Raw genomic sequence first — 16,161 nt, 5'->3', positions numbered from 1 at the left:
CGCTGATGAATACAGATGCAAAGATCCTCAAAAAAATCCTGGCAAATAGGCTTCAATGCCTCATGAAGAAGATCATCGTATGGTCCCCCGTGCCTGTCAGGAGCTATTTCTGAGCAGACAGCCAGGAGGAACCCCTGAGCATCGCTGGGTGTGGCCCAAAAACCAAAAAAAAAAAAAAAAAAAGAAGATCATCCACTATGATCAAGTAGGTTTCATCCCAAGAATGCAAGGCTGGTTTAACATCCGTAAATCTATCAACAACATCAACACAACAATCTACAACAACAATCTACAACAATCTACACAACATCAACAAGAATAATAGAAATCACATGATCATATCAATAGACACAGAGAAAGCATTTGATAAGGTCCAACACCCATTCTTGATCAAAACTATCAGCAAGATGGGAATGGAAGGAACCTTTCTCAATATAGTTTAGGCCATCTACCACAAGCCAGAGGCAAATATTGTCCTCAATGAAAAGAAACTGAAAGCCTTTCCTCTAAATTTTGGCACAAGACAAGGCTGTCCTCTCTCACCACTCCTATTCAGCATAGCACTGGAATTACTTGCTATAGAGGTTAGGCAAGAAAAAGATATCAATGGAATCAAGATAGGAAAGGAAGAAGTCAAGCTCTCACTGTTTGCAGATCATGTGATACTCTACTTAGAAAGCCCTAAATTCTCTACAAAAAAGCTTCTAGAAAAAATAGACTCATATAGCAAGGTGGCAGGCTATAAAATTAACACAAAAAACTCAATGGCCTTTCTATACACCAATAGTAATAAGGAAGAAATGGACATTAAGAACACAACCCCATTCACAATAGTGCCACACAAACTCAATTATTTTGGAATCAACTTGACTAAAAATGTGAAAGACCTATACTAAGAAAACTATAGAACTCTGCTGAAAGAAATAAGAGAGGGCACGTGGAAATGAAAGCACATACCCTGCTCATGGATTGGCAGGATTAACATAATTAAAATGGCAATACTCCCCAAAGCATTGTACAGATATAATGCGATCCCTCTAAAGATACCCATGACATTCTTCAAAGAAGTGGATCAGGCACCTTTGAAATTCATTTGGAACAATAAACACCCTAGAATAGCTAAAGCAATCATTGGGAAAAAGTATATGGGAGGAATTATTTTCCCCAACTTTAAACTGTACTACAAAGCAATAGTTATCAAAACAGCATGGTATTGGAATAAGGACAGGCCCTCAGATCAGTGGAATAGGCTTGAATACTCAGAGAATGTTCCCAAGACATACAATCACCTAATTTTTGATAAAGGAGCAAGAAATGCTAAATGGAGCAAAGAAAGCCTCTTCAACAATTGATGTTGGCACAACTGGATAGCCACTTGCAAAAAATTGAACTTAGACCCCCAGCTAACATTATGCACGAAGGTTAAATCCAATTGGATGAAAGACCTCGATATCAGACCCAAAACTATAAGATATATAGAACAACAAGTAGGTAAAACATTCCAGGACATTGATACTACAGGCATCTTCAAGGAGGAAACTGCACTCTCCAAGCAAGTGAAAGCAGAGATTAACAGATTGTAATATATTAAACTGAGAAGCTTCTGCTCCTCAAAAAAATAGCGCCCAGGATACAAGATCCCCCCAACTGAGTGGGAGAACCTATTCACATAATACCCAGATAATACATAAGATAAGGGACTAATCTCCAAAATATATAAGGCACTGACAGAACTTTACAAGAAAATAAACATCTAATCCCATTAAAAAATGGGGAGAAGAAATGGAAAGACACTTTGACAAGGAAGAAATATATATGGCCAAAAGACACATGAAAAAATGCTCCACATCACTAATCATCAGGGAGATACAAATCAAAACAACTGTGAAGTACCACCCCACACCCCAGAGATTGGCACACATCAAAAAAATGAGAACAAGCAGTGTTGGCGGGGATGTGGAGAGAAAGGAACTCTTATCCACTGCTGGTGGGAATGCCGTCTAGTTAAACCTTAATGGAAAGCAATATGGAGATTCCTCCAAAAACTGGAAATCGAGCTCCCATATGACCCAGCTATACCACTCCTAGGAATATACCCTAGGAAATACAAAAATACAATACAAAAATCCCTTCCTTACACCTATATTCATTGCAGCACTATTTACCATAGCAAGACTCTGGAAACAGCCAAGATACCCTTCAACAGATGAATGGCTAAAGAAACAGTGGTACATATACACAATAAAATATTATGCAGCTGTCAGGAGAGATGAAGTCTTAAAATTTTCTTATGCATGGATGTACATGGAATCTATTATGCTGAGGGAAATAAGTCAGAGAGAGTAAGAAAGACGCAGAATGGTCTCACTCATCTACGGGTTTTAAGAAAAATAAAAGACATTCTTGCAATAATAATAATTTTCGGACACAAAAGAAAAAAGAGCTGGAAGTAACTGCTTACCTCATGAAGCTCACCGCAAACAGGGATGAGTTTGGTTAGAGAAATAACTATGTTTTGAACTATCCTAATAATGAGAATGTATGAAGGAAATAGAAAGCCTGTCTAGAGTATAGGCGGGGGTTGGGTGGGGAGGAAGGAGATTTGTGACATTGGTGATGGGAATGTTGCACTGGTGATGGATGATGTTCTTTACATGATTGTAACCCAAATACAATCATGTATGTAATAAAGTTGATTAAATAATAAAATAAATTAAAAAAAGAAAACCCTCCTTCACAAGTGCAACCTTTTCACCACCAATGCCCCCCATCTCCCTCCTCTCCCACCTCCTGCCTGTACTCACGACAGGCATTCAATTTATTTCACTCACTACCATTGTCATCATAGTTTTTAGTGTAGTTATTTCTGCAACTAAACTCAGCATTCTTTGTGGTAAGCGTAGGCTGGTCCCTCCAGCTCTCATCTCTATTGTCTCTGGGTATTAGTATAATGTCTTTTATTTTTCTTAAATCCCACAGATGAGTGAGACAATTATTCTGTGTTATTTATCCCCCTGAATTATTTCACTCAGCATAATAATTTCCATGTCCATTCATGTATATGAAAATTTTATGATTTCATTTGTTTTGATAGCTGCACAGTATTCCACTATGTTGTACCACCGTTTGTTTAGCCACTCATCTGTTGTTGGGCATCTTGGTTGTTTTCAGATACTGTTTATTGTAAGTAGTGATGCAATGAATATAGATGTGCAGAAGGCATTTATGTATTGTGTTTTTATGTTCTTAGGGTATATCTCTAGAAGTGGTATACCTCGATCATATGGGAGCTCAATTTCCAGTTTCTTAAGGAATTTCCATATTGTTTTCCATAAAGGCTGGACTAGATGTCATTCCCATCAGCTGTGAATGAGAGTTGCTTTCTCCTTACAACCCCACTAAAACTGATGTTCTTGTTCTTCGGGATGTGTGCCAGTCTCTGTGAAATAAGATGGTATCTCATAATTGTTTTGATTGTGTCTCCCTGTTTATTAGTTATGTGGAGCATATTTTCATGTGCTCTTGACTATTTGTATTTCTTCTTTGAGAAAGTGTTCATTTCTTCTCCCCATTTTTTTTGATGGGGTTAGATTATTTTCTTGTTAAGTTCTGGCAGTACTTTGCATATTTTAGATATTAGCCCCTTATCTTATAGGTATTGGGAAATTAGTTTTTTCCCATTTTGTAGATGACCTTTGTATCCTAGTCACTATTTCCTTTGAGGTGCAGGAACTTTTTAGTTTAATATAGTCCCATTTGTTTATACCTACTTTCACTTATTTGGACAGTGGTATTTCCTCCTTAAAGATGCCTTTAGTCTCAATGTCATGGAGTGCTTTACCTAAGTGCCCTATATATATATATACAATATACATATATATATAATATGTATTTATATTATATATATGGATGTGCCATATATATGGATATAACATAAGGTATGTAGAATTATATATACATACATATATATGTATATATACATACATATATACGTATATATAATTCTATATACCTTGTGGTTTCGTTTTTTTCTTATGATTAAAGAGAGTGTCCAGTGTCATTTCAGGATGGCATTATTTTTGGTCTTAAATGATTAATACAACATTTCTTTGGGGCTTTTGGTGGTCTCAGTCTCTACTTTCTTGCCAATGGCTATAAGAGAGTGCATGAGAAAGAGGTCCTGACTTTTGGTTGTTTTTCATTGCGTTTGCTATCTAGCCTGCCTACATTGAAATCATATTATTTAGAACCACAAGTTTATTTGGTTATAATACCTTTCTTCTTTTTAGTGAATAAGCTCGGTGATTAATGATTTTTGCAATAGTAAATTTTGAGACAAGCTACTAAATTATACTTGTTTTAGTCTACTTTTCTCTAAAAAATTATACTAAATTAAGATTTTTTTTTTTTTGCTTTTTGGGCCACACCTGATGACACTCAGTGGTTACTCCTGGCTATGTGCTCAGAAATCACTCCTGACTTGGGGGACCATATAGAATACCAGGGGATTGAACCACGGGTCCATCCTAGCAAGCGCGGGCAAGGCATATGCCTTACACTTGTGCCACCAATCCGGCTCCAAAATTGAGATTTTTAAGATAGATTAATAAGATACTAGAGTGGCCAGAATGATAGTACAGTGGTAAGAACGCTTGCCTTGCAAATGGCCAACTTAGGTTCAATTCCTAGCCTCCTATATAATCCCCTGAGCACTACCAGGAGTGATTCCTGAATGTAGAACCAGGAGCATTGGCAAGAATAACCTAAAGAAAAACAAGATTAAAAATTAAAGATATTAGTTTATATTCTGTGGTGGCCAAATAGAAAAGCAAAAGATTTAGTATTTTTTTCAAACTTATAGAAAAATTATTTTCCTTGATTTTTTGAAGCTCTGAAGATTAAAGAGTAAGCCCCGGATTTAGCACATTAAGCAGTGACCTACTATTAAGTCTATTCCCAGACCTATCTTTTAATATCTCAAAGTATTGTAAATGTTAAAATATTCTTTTGCTTTTAATATTTCTTATTCACCTTGTTAAATGCCACCTTATTCTAGACACTATTAACATCATTCTTGGCCTCTAGAACTAAACAAATAACAGAACAAATAAAAACCCAGCAGTCTTTAAATAGATTTAGATTCTCTTTAATCAGGCCAAAGAATTTTCACTTTAAATATAGAAGTGTATCTCACTTAAGTTTCTCTACAAATATCATGTGATCCAACCCACATCCTACTTAGCTGTTTTTAGATTCTTAGTTCTCTTGAAAGGATACAACCAAGAGGTGAGAAAAGTCAGGTGAATATTCTGAATGGAAAGAGGAAGAATGTTATTTAACACTCCATATGGAATTCTTGTATTATTTAAGTGTGAAATTGGAAAGAAAATAGCATACCATGATTTTATATCACCTTTTGGGTTTTCAGAATTTTCAGTTATTTTGATACTGAATTTCTCCAAAATTTTATTAAGTTTGTGAAAGTGTAAAATAATTTCTAGTTTTATATTTAATTTAAAATCTGCAGAATTAGATCATTTAGATTAGACAACTAATGAGATATTTAATATAAATTAGATAGTTTGGATAATTTGTATAAAGTGGGCATGGGTTCATATGGCATTCATGAAATGAGTGGTTAGGTGGGCATGTAAGCTAAATTGATGTTTTAAACTTTTCATTCTGAAGACCAGAGTGATAGTAAGTGGGTAAAGCATTTGTCTTGCACACAGATGACCCAAGTACTCAGTTTGGTTCCCAGAGCCTGCCAGGAATCTTCCCTGAGTACAGAGCCAGGAGTAAGACAGGTGTGGCCCCAAAATAAGTAAACAAACACTTTGTATCCTGGACTGTATTGAAGTCCACACTACTTTTTTAACATTGGGGAGATATAGCATCAGTGAACACAACCACAACATTTATCAGGAATGATTTTGCTAATTCACAATAGCATATTTGGTAAATCTCTTAATCTCTGAATCAACCAAATAGCATTTGGTTAAATTTAGTATATGCTGATTCATCTAGAGTACATGGTTTGTGCCCTACCTGCCTGGGCATGAAAAGGAAGTAAAATCCTGCTGCTACAACTCCACAACACAAAATATAGTGGCACTCAAATGAAGGATAACCAAAAGTAGTGTTAAAATAAGAAAAAAACTAGTGCATCTGAATGCGTAATTCTTGGTTTTATTGATTATCAAGAGATGCATAATTTATGTCACTGGAATACTCACCTCAAAATAGCTCTTCCATAGTTTATTAATCATTATCCAAGTTTGTGCAATGAAATATCTAACTAAGTAATGTTTGGTAATAATCTCAGGTATTGGACAAGTATTTGCTATCTCCAATTTGCCACACAGATTATAATTGAGCATAGGAGAATAAGGTCCTGACATTAAAATCAACCAAACTTGTAGAAAAGTATTGAAAAAAATGTGCAGATTTCTTTCTTTCTTTAATGTTATTTTGAGGGGAGTGTTTTGGGCAATACCCAGCAGTGCTCGGGGTTACTCTTAGCTCTATATTCAGAAATAACTCCTAACCATGGTTGGGGGACCATATGGAATGCTGGGGATAGAATCTAGGTCAGTCTTATGTAAGGTACCCTAATCACTCCAGCTCCACATTTCTATTTCTTATTTTGTCCTGAGACTATTCCATAGTCCAAGAACTGGAAGCTTATGAAGCACACCTCCTTGAAAGATTGGCATTGATAACACTGTAAAGACAAAGGAAGTAGTTCAGGATTCAAAATATCTGATCAATGCCTGTGTAATCTTGTAATCTGTCCCCAGAATATGAAGGCACAGATGCGTATATTTCTCATTGATCGCCCACAGCCATCTGCCTGTGTGGCAGAATGATGTTACAAATATTCATATGGCCTTCCCGATAAAAGATGCCTCAGCTCTGAAGTAGAGCCTAGTTTTTAAGCCTCTTTTCCTTTGGCCATCTTAGTGTCATAAAGCACTTCAAGGTAATTATACTAGGCTGAAGCTCTTGAAATATTTTTCCTACATGTTCAACACTTGATATGAGCCAGTAGCAGATTTGGAGACTTTTACAGGTAGATTTTTCACTTATTTCCTTGGCCAAAGTTGTGTTAAAAATCCATGTTTTAACTAGTCAATTGGGAAAGACTCATTAGAATGCAAAACTAGAGTTGTGGATGGGGTCAACATAACCTGAAGTTTTGTGGGTGTAAACAAGAAGGAACAGAAAGCTGAAAATATGAGTTTGAAAAAACTAAGAAGAAATTGGTGATGATTACCCAGCCAACAATGTCTGCCACAGATATTTTTGACCTAGCAGAGGGATTGTATTGATTTGTTAGGCATAATGGTATCACATGGTTGTTGTAATATGAATTTACTGTCTGCTAAATACATATATAGTAATTTAATTAAATATATATGAAACCAAGTATTTTATCCCAGCAAAAAAATAACAAATATTAATTTACCAGAAGATAAACTTAAAAGCCTATATACATGTACTTTTAGTTTTATATATATTTATGTATTTGATAGTTAACTGGAACTCTGGGATGATTAACACTTTTGTGTTTCTTTTGTCACAAAGTAAACTTTGGTTCCTACTAAATACCCTTTACAGATATTTAGAGTGTATTTTTTTAAGAAACTATTACAATTATATTTTTCTCTGATTATGCAAATTTCAGCTTATTTATATATTGACTGTGACATCTTTTGGGATACAAATATTAAAGCTTTTGGAAGTGAGTAGAAAGACGCCATTGGCCTCTTAGTAATTAGAAAAAATTGAAGCATCAGGGGCCGATAAGGTGGTGCTAGAGGTAAGGTGTCTGCCTTGCAAGCACTAGCCAAGGAAAGACCGCGGTTCGATCCCCTGGTGTCCCATATGGTCCCCCCAAGCCAGGGGCAATTTCTGAGTGCTTAGCCAGAGCTTACCCCTGAGCATCAAACGGGTGTGGCCCGAAAAAAAAAACAAAAAAAAAACAAAAAAAAAGTTGAAACATCAAAAAATAGAATTTGAATTCTAGTTCTAGTAAACTCTTTCACCCTGATGTTTCTTCTTGCAGTCACTCATTTGACTTCTTTATAGTCCTTACTACAAAATTAAACTTTTTTTTTTTTTGGTTTTTGGTTTTGGGGCCATTCCCAGTAACACTCAGGGTTTACTCTTGGATATGCACTCAGAAATCTCTCCTGGCTTGTGAGACTCTATGGGACCCCAGTGAATCAAACCGATGTTCATCCTAGGTTAGTGCATCCTAGGAAATGCCCTACCACTTGCACCACGACTCTGGCCCCTGAACTAATATTTTTTTTTTCCTGTTTAGTATTGGTGCTTAGTAACTGCTATCTCTGCAGGGTCCTTAGTACATTACCTGATGCATACTAGGATTCCAGTTGGTTGTGTTCAATGAATTTCCTGGCATGTAAGTATATAGAGGGGTATCTAATGAAGGAAAAGAAAAGAAAAGTTAAGCCTCTGAGGCCTGGCTTGTGAAGGAGTTAGGAGTTGTGAGTGTGGAGAGGCCATTTCTAAGATATGCTTGCTGCTAAAGTCTGACAGTCTGGCAGAATTCACCAAGAGCCATGGATTAGAAACTTACTTGTGCTTTCTGGTTTAAAAATTCAGTGTCAATAAATGACCCTAGAGAACTAAATAATGAATCAATTGAAGGTTTATGCACCCAGAAGCTCTTCAAGAGTTATTTGTAATGGTGGGTGTTAAGAAACATCATAGTTGTCTGAGCATGACTTATTAAACACACACACATAAATGATTTATCAGTGAAAATAATTAAGAGTTTAAAGAATATTATATATTCTTTGTAATTTTAATTTTTCCAAATATTTCACTTGGAATGTGGATTTCTTTTGAAATCAAGAAATGTACTATTTTTTATTTCTTTTTTAAATATAATTTTTATTTTAATCATAGTGGTTTACATATCGTTCTCAGTAATATTCCAGGTACATTTTAAATGAATCAGGGGAATTCCCATTACCGAATTTCCTCCCTCCACCTCTGTTCTCATCCTGCCTCCCATATCCTCCAGAAAAGTACTATTTAAAAAAAAATTAGAAAAACTTGAAGAAATACTTGAAAAACTTGAACTACTTGAAATACTTGAAAAATTAGAAAAACTAGAAGAATTTGTAAGAAATAACATTGACTCAGTTAATATTTTCTAAGGTAATGGATTGTACTTAATTATTTTTTGCAATCTGAGATCTAGTTCTCCACAATCACCTTAATCTCGTAGCAGTAAATAATATAATTTTACATTTGATGAGATTTAATATATACTTCTAGCATTTTTATTTCTAATTGCTTTATATACAGAATGAGCAATAACTCAAAGTTAGACCAGATTATTAATTTCATCTAAGATATTCTCAAAAGGCTTGGGAGATAGAAAATATTAATTTATTATATTGCTTATATTACATCTGTTAGCGTAAAAGAAAGGCAGAGATCTTTTTGTACACATTGTTCAAAGATTTATGCATTTTGGTCATAAAATATTTGTGTATATTGATTAAAAACTGAAGGCCTCTGTAATGTAAACAAATCTCCAATGAGACCCAATTCAAATTCATTGTTTCTACCTCTTTAAATTTTCCTTGGGGCCAGAGTGATAACACAGTGGGTGAGATATTTGCTTTGGATGCAGTGGATAGACCATGTGGGTTCGATTGCCAGCATCTCATATGGTCCTTAAGTATCACCAGGAGTAATTCTTGGGTGCAGAAATAATCTCTGAACATCTTAAAAACAACAACTAAAATTGATGAATTAATTAAAATTTCTTCCTAGTTGTCCTTGTCATTAACTGCTTATTTCTAGTATTTAGCAATTTAAAATAAAACTATTTTTCTGCTCTTTGCTAATCATTTTGGCTGTAAATAAATAGTCAAAGGCAGGTTGGAGGTTGTTCTCTGAGTAGAATCTGTTTTTCACCCAAGGGAAGCTGTCCAAGGGCTATAAAATATAAGACTTAAAAAAAAAAAAAGAACAATCCAAATTCATAAGAGCACTAGCAATTCAATTGTTCTGAGTTGACTTTAGATTTTATTACCCCATTTAACTATGGAGCAGCCAGTGAGGACTAAAATAATTGACTGAAATCTTTTGTAAATATGTGTTTTTCTAAAGTGTGTTTAATATATTTCTGACAAAGCTACAGAGTACTCAAGTACACTCGACATAAAATATCTTGATGATTCTGTTTATGCTAAAAACATCTTTTAATAAATAGAAGATGCACATGAAGTAAATTAGAAATGTAGAGGATTGGAGCCTGAGCAGTAGCACAGCAGGTAGGTCATTTGCCTTATATGTTTTCCTTATATGACTTATATGTTTTCACATGGTTTCCTGAGCCTGCCAGGAGTGATGTCTGAGTGCAGAGCCAGAAATAACTCTTGAGAGCCTCTGCCACCAGATGTAGCCTAAAAAACAATATGTACATATATATACACAAATATATTTATATGTATATATAGAGAAAGGAGTAAAGGGAGAGGGAGGAGGAGGAGCAGGAGGAGCAGGATGAGGAAGAGGGAGAGACTAGGAAAAGAGAGAGAGGGAGAGAGGGTGAGAGGGAGAGAGGGTGAGAGGGAGAGAGTAGGGGAGAGAGAGAGAGAGAGAGAGAGAGAGAGAGAGAGAGAGAGAGAGATATGGAGAGAGAGAGAAAAGAGAATTTTAGTTTTTTGTTTTGTTTTGGGATCAGCACTGAGGAATTAATTACTCCTGGAGGTGCTCAGGGGAATTATATGGAGTTTCTCAGGGTAATTATTTAAGATGTCAGGGATCAATCCTGCAAGGAAAGCATCTTATCCACTGTACTATTGCTCTGGCCACAGAAATGTAGAGTTTTTTGACCGGAAGTTTTCTTAAAAGCCTAACACTTGACACTTTAGAGGACAAAGGAAGAGAGAAAGAACGGTCATAGATAGAGGATCTTAATTTTTCTTAATAGCACAGGCCATAGTTTCTGGCATCAAGAGGACTCCCTTACTTGGCCAAACTCTGACTCTTCTTAATTATATTTGTTTGGAATACAATGCATTTTATTCCTTCTGGTGGATGAGGCCTGCCTCTGCTGCCTAGGGTTCCAGAGACTGGGAGAAAGAGTTATATAGATATTCAACATTAAGAGGTGGCTGGAGGAGGCTCAGGTTCAAAGAAGATAAAAAAGTGAATAGTGTAAAAGCTGGTAGTATTTCTCCGATGCTTTATGTCTGCCCTTCCCTACCACCACCACCCCCATGAGCCAGGAGGCAGTCACTATTCTGGCCCCCTCCCAAAAAATTTCTTTTTATACTTGCATGACAAAAGGGAGTATCCAAGGGGAGTGGTCAGGGGGAGTGTCCAAGCCCAATTGACATATTTCTTCCAATTGCCAACTGACTCTCATCAACTGTCTCTTCCAACTTCCATATACTTGACTTAACATGAGCATATATCTAAAACTTAAACTAATCTTATCATCTCTTTCAGAAATTCAGGCGTTTTAAAAAATGTTAATTTTTTATTATTTAAGATTTTTTAATTTATTATATAGTTAATGGTGATATCTCATCCTATAAACTAACACCACACCATCGCCAGTATCCCCTGGTATACTCACTTCCCCAAGGACTCTAACATGCCTCTCTTTCATCCTCCTACCCAGAACTCAATTGTGTGGATCAATTCTCTATTTGTATTAACTTTGGACCTTTGTTGCTTCTTTGCTTCAGTCCCACATATGAGAGACTATTCTGTTTCTATTCCTTTCCTTCCAACTGACTTCACTAAACAGATTAGTCCCAAGTTCCATCCATGTTGTTCTATCAAAATTGAATAAGAAATCCATTTTTTTATTTTTTATGTTTTTATTTAAACACCAGGATTGCAAACATGTATGTAGTTGTGTTTTAGTCATAAAAAGAACACCACCACTTCACCAATACAACATTCCCACTGCCAGTGTTCTCCATCTCCCTCCTCCCCCACTTCCTGCCTGTATTTGAGACAGGCATTCTACTTTTCTCACTCATCAACATTATCATGATAGTTGTTAGTGTGGTTATTTCCCTAACTGCACTCACCACTCTTTGTGGTGAGCTTCAAATCATGAGCTGGTCCTTCTGGCTCTCACCTTTGTTTCTGGGCATCATTACAATAATGTCTCTTTTTCAGGGGGCCACATCCGGTAACACTCAGGGATGACTCCTGGCTATGCTCTAAGAAATCGCTCTTGGCTTAGGGGACCATTTTGGATTCTGGGGGTGTTTGTTATGGCTACTCTAGTTTCTTTAAGTAATTATTTGCTTGAATGATTTTCCTCCAGCCTTTGATTTTGAGGTTATATTTCTTCTGATTATTTAGATGTGTTGCTTATAGGCAGCAAGGTGTTGGTTTCAGCTTTTTCATCTATTGTGCCACTCTGTGTCTCTTAACAGGTTTATTTAATCCAATGACACACGGGGATAATTGTCATGGATTTAGTGTCATCCTTGTTAGAAATTTAGTGTGTCTGTTGGTCTGTCTTGTATTATAGTAGACATTTCAAATCCTGAAAGAAATGAATAAATTCTTGGACTCTTATAACCTTTCACGGTTGAAAAAGGAAGATGTAGCATATCTAATCACCTCCTTCACCATTGAGGAAATTAAAATGGTAATCAAATGTCTGCCCAAAAATAAAAGCCCAGGCCTAGTTGGATTCACTAATGAATTCTTTCCAACCTTTCATGAGGAACTACTACCAATCCTGGCCAGGAGATTTCATGAAATTGGAAAAAAACGGGTACACTTCCAAATAGCTTTTATGAAGCCAATATCACCTTGATACCAAAACCAGACAGAGATGTTGCCCCAAAAAATTACAGACCAATATCCCTGATGAACACAGATGCAAAGATTCTTAAACTCCTGGAAAACAGGATCCAATGCCTCATCAAGAAGAATATTCACTACGATCAAGTAGGTTTCATCCCAGGAATAGAAAATGGTTTAACACCAGTAAATATATCAACATAATACACATCAACAAAAAGAAAAATAAATATCACATTATCATATCAATAGACACAGAGAAAACATTTGATAAGGTCCACCACTCATTCTTCATCAAAACTCTCAGAAAGAAGGGAATGAAAGAAACTTTTCTCAATATAGTTAAAGCCATCTACTACAAGCCAATGACAAATATTATTCTCTTTTTTTTTTTTTTTTTTTGGTTTTTGGGTCACACCTGGCAGTGCTCAGGGGTTATTCCTGGCTCCAGGCTCAGAAATTGCTCCTGGCAGGCACAGGGGACCATATGGGGCGCCGGGATTCGAACCGATGACCTCCTGCATGAAAGGCAAATGCCTTACCTCCATGCTATCTCTCCGGCCCCGACAAATATTATTCTCAATGGAGAAAAACTAAAAGCCTTTTCTCTAAATTCTAGTACAAGACAAGGCTGCCCTCTCTCACCACTCCTATTCAACAAAGTATTGGAAGTACTTGCTGTAACTATTAGACAAGAAAAAGATATCAAGGGAATCCAGATAGAAAAGGAAGAAGTCAAGCTCTCACTGTTTGCAGATGACATAATACTCTACTTAGAAAATTCTAAAGATTCTAAGCGATATGGAGATTCCTCCAAAAACTGGAAATCGAGCTCCCATACGACCCAGCTATACCACTCCTAGGAATATACCCTAGGAACACAAAAATACTATACAAAAACCCCTTCCTTACACCTATATTCATTGCAGCACTATTTACCATAGCAAGACTCTGGAAACAATCAAGATGCCCTTCAACAGAGGAATGGCTAAAGAAACTGTGGTACATATACACAATGGAATATTATGTAGCTGTCAGGAGAGATGAAGTCATGAAATTTTCCTATACATGGATGTACATGGAATCTATTATGCTGAGTAAAATAAGTCAGGGAGAGAGAGAAAAACGCAGAATGGTTTCACTCATCTATAGGTTTTAAGAAAAATGAAATTTTCTCTGCTGAGCCTGCCTACATCCAAGGACTATAGCCTCTTCAGGACCCATCCCGGTAAGATGTCCCCACCCAACGCACGTGGGGCCAATTCCTGCCGTGATTGGGTACCCAGAGACTTATAACCACAGCAGCCTTGCTCTCTGCCTTTTCTCTGCTGAGCCTGCCTACATCCAAGGACTATAGCCTCTTCAGGACCCACACCTGAATTCCATTTCTGTACATTTTAAGAAGTAATCTACAGCCTTGTCAATGGAGTAATTTTGCAGTACACCCCCATATTTGCAGAAATCAAGATGGCTCCTCTAATAATCTAAAAAGTAGGAAACAAATAGGTATTCTCTCAAGAAGTTTAGAGTAGAATTATGGAAAATGTTCAGGGAGCTCAAAAGAAAAAAAAGCATCGATAAACTTGACTGGAGCAAAATTAAGCATCAAGAAGTTTGTCAACTGAAATTAGAAAATTTCACACTGAACTAACAGATCAGAAAAACTGAGTGCTGGGAGGCTTGACAGGCCCCCAGCCATCCTTGTCTTTTTCCCCTGACTCCAGGCCTTCCCTGGGTGCCAGCTCAGATGGCCAGAAGTGGGTTTAGGTGGACTCTTAGTGGTCCTCAGGTTCCCCCCTCCTTCCGTACTCCAGGGGGGAGGTGCATGGGGAGGAGGGCAGGCAGACATCTGGCTTCTGTTTTCCTCTTTGATTCTGGAGACCAGCTCTTGCCAGGTATGGGGTACCAGAACCTTTCTCCCTACCCTGGGGAGTGCTGGGAGGCTTGGCAGGCCCCCAGCCGTCCTTGTCATTTTCCCCTGACTCCAGGCCTTCCCTGGGTGCCAGCCCAGATTCCAGAAGTGGGTTCAGGTGGACTCTTAGTGGTCCTCAGGTTCCCCCCTCCCTCTGTACTCCAGGGGGGAGGTGCATGGGGAGGAGGGCGGGCAGACATCTGGCTTCCGATTTTGTCCTTGATTCTGGAGACCAGCCCTTGCCAAGTATAGGGTTTTTCTCCCCTGAGCTTCAATCTTTCCCTGGACACCTGTCTAGGTGGACTCTATAGGGGTCAACAGGCTTTCCCCCTATCTCTCCCTACACTAATGGGAATGCACTCTGGGAGGAGGACAGGCTGTTCTAGCACTGGTTTATATTGACAGTCAGTGGAATTTTTTTCTCTTTTTTTTCATATTGATATTATTGTGTGCATATGTTCTATATATCCATAATATCCATCTTGTATTGGGACCTTGATACTGCCCTACAAAGCTCATTTCTAATATTTTACTGCCTCAGTCCCAACCCTTACTTCCCCCCATCCTCCCATGCAGGTGCAGCTAATGACATGAAGCTCACCACATAGAATGATAAGTGCAGTTAGAGAAATAACTACACTGAAAACTATCATAACAATGTGAATGAATGAGGGAAAAAGAAAGCCTGTCTCGAGTACAGGTGTGGGTGGGGTGGGGAGTAGGTAGGTCTGGGAAATTGGTGGTGGAATCCTGCACTGGTGAAGGGGGGTGTTCTTTACGTGACTGTAATCATACAAGTTCAATTATATTTGTAATCACGGTGTTTAAATAAAGATAATTAAAAAAAAAAGAAAAATGAAAGACATTCTTGCAATAATAATATTCAGACACAAAAGAGAGAAGGGCTGGAAGTTACAGCTCACCTCAGGAAGCTCACCACAAACAGTGATGAGTTTAGTTAGAGAAATAACTAAGTTTCAAACTATCCTAATAAAGAGAATGTAGGAGGGAAATAGAAAGCCTGTCTAAAGTTCAGGCGGGGGTTGGGTGGGGAGGAGGGAGATTTGGGACATTGGTGCTGGGAATGTTGCACTGGGGGTGGGTGATGTTCTTTACATGACTGAAACCCAAACACAATCATGTATGTGATCAAGGTGTTTAAATAAAATATATATAAAAAAAGAAAATTAAAAAAATAAAATCCTAAAGATTCTAATAGAATCATATAGCAATGTGGCAGGCTAAAAAATTAACATGCAGAAATCAATGGCCTTTTTATAAACCAATAATGATGGGGAAGAAATGGACATTAAGAAAACAACCCCATTCACATTAGTGTCTCACAAACTCAAATAACTTGAAGTAACTTGACCAAAGACAGGAAGGCCTATGCAAAGAAAACTATAAAACGATGCTCTAAGAAA

This window comes from Suncus etruscus, chromosome 6 (assembly GCF_024139225.1).
Source record: "Suncus etruscus isolate mSunEtr1 chromosome 6, mSunEtr1.pri.cur, whole genome shotgun sequence".
NCBI lineage: Eukaryota > Metazoa > Chordata > Mammalia > Eulipotyphla > Soricidae > Suncus > Suncus etruscus.
This window is presented reverse-complemented; position numbering follows the sequence as displayed.